The sequence below is a fragment of the Aplysia californica genome, unplaced genomic scaffold (assembly GCF_000002075.1).
Source record: "Aplysia californica isolate F4 #8 unplaced genomic scaffold, AplCal3.0 scaffold00022, whole genome shotgun sequence".
Taxonomy (NCBI): Eukaryota; Metazoa; Mollusca; class Gastropoda; order Aplysiida; family Aplysiidae; genus Aplysia; species Aplysia californica.
Genome location: NW_004797292.1, coordinates 1746372 through 1747803, shown reverse-complemented (window position 1 = coordinate 1747803; position 1432 = coordinate 1746372).

The window sequence follows — 1432 nt, the reverse complement described above, 5'->3', positions numbered from 1 at the left end:
CACACACACACACACACACACACACACACACACACACACAAACACACATGGACACGCGCACTTTTAGAGAACAGTCGTCCCAATTCTCAAATTATTAACTATGTCAAGGCCTCCATTCCGGCTTGCCCAGAATAACACAGGCTTACCTCTAGTCTTGACCACTGGTCATCTGTCAAAACCAGAACCGCTACTTTCAAATTATCAAATTATCCCTGGTATCAGTCAATCGAGGGGCTGGCTTCGCATTGAACTGCAAAAACATTCTGACCCTCCAATCCCCCCCCTCCTCCCCCCACCTTTTTCCGTCTCAAATCCGCATCGAGTTGTCACCAACTAGGGGACAAAAAAGCTAAAAATATAAACAATGATAGCGATCCGAAACAATCCCTCCCTCGCCCGTTTTAGTTTTAGTTTTAGCGGTGGCTACCCCCGACTCCAAGCGTCTTTCACTGTAAATGTGAGAAGCCACTACCCTGTCAAAGCCGGACAGGCTCCCTTAGGGATTACAGCGTTTGTGAGCCTATACAATATCAGCTTTCATTAGTCGCTAATCCCCTTTCGAGCAATTACTCAGCGCGAATGGATGAACGTTTCATTGCCCGTTTCACGACCACATTTACGCTGGCTGTGGCTCCCTCTGGCGGCTATCTCTGGCTATCTGTGGCATCTCCCCGCCTGCCAGCCAGCCCACACACATTGTCCGGAGAGGGGTAGTGGACACTGCGTGTGTGCGTGTGACAGCAATAGTCGATTTACCTTTACCTGGAGTCACTATCTCGGTGTGACGGATCGGACAGAGAGAGGGATTGTCGGATGTCTGCGAGGGACGGGTCTGTGGTCAGTTATGTTAATGAATGAGACACGATTTCCGCTCTGCTTCACTTTTGGGTTGGAGAAAAGAGAAGTACATAGACACCACAAGGTTCACATACGGCAAGGAACAAAAAAAAAAAGAAAAAAAAGAAGGCGGGTAGATAAAAACAGTAGAGGGAAAAGAAAAAGAGAGAAGAACCTATAGTCTCCCCTCTCCAACCGCCCACCCCCCCCCCCTTTCCCGCCGCCTTTCTCGACCAAATCACCCTCACTTCAGTTTTTGTACACAAAATTGACTTCTGAAAATGAAAAATGCTTCAGGAAGAAAATGAATGACAAAGGTGATGCACGCCTATGCACACTAACTCGTATGCTCATCGCCAGTATGCTCAAAGACTTGATCAACGCTGGTTTGCTTTGCCTTCAACATAAAGTACACGCTTTTAGTTTCATGATGATGATGATGATTATACGTCATTATACAATGATGATTATGATGATGATGATGATGATAATGATGTTGATAATAATAATAATAACAATATAGAAAATATAACAATAATGGTAGTAGCAATAACCATGATAATGAATCATATAATAATAATCAAAATCATGATAA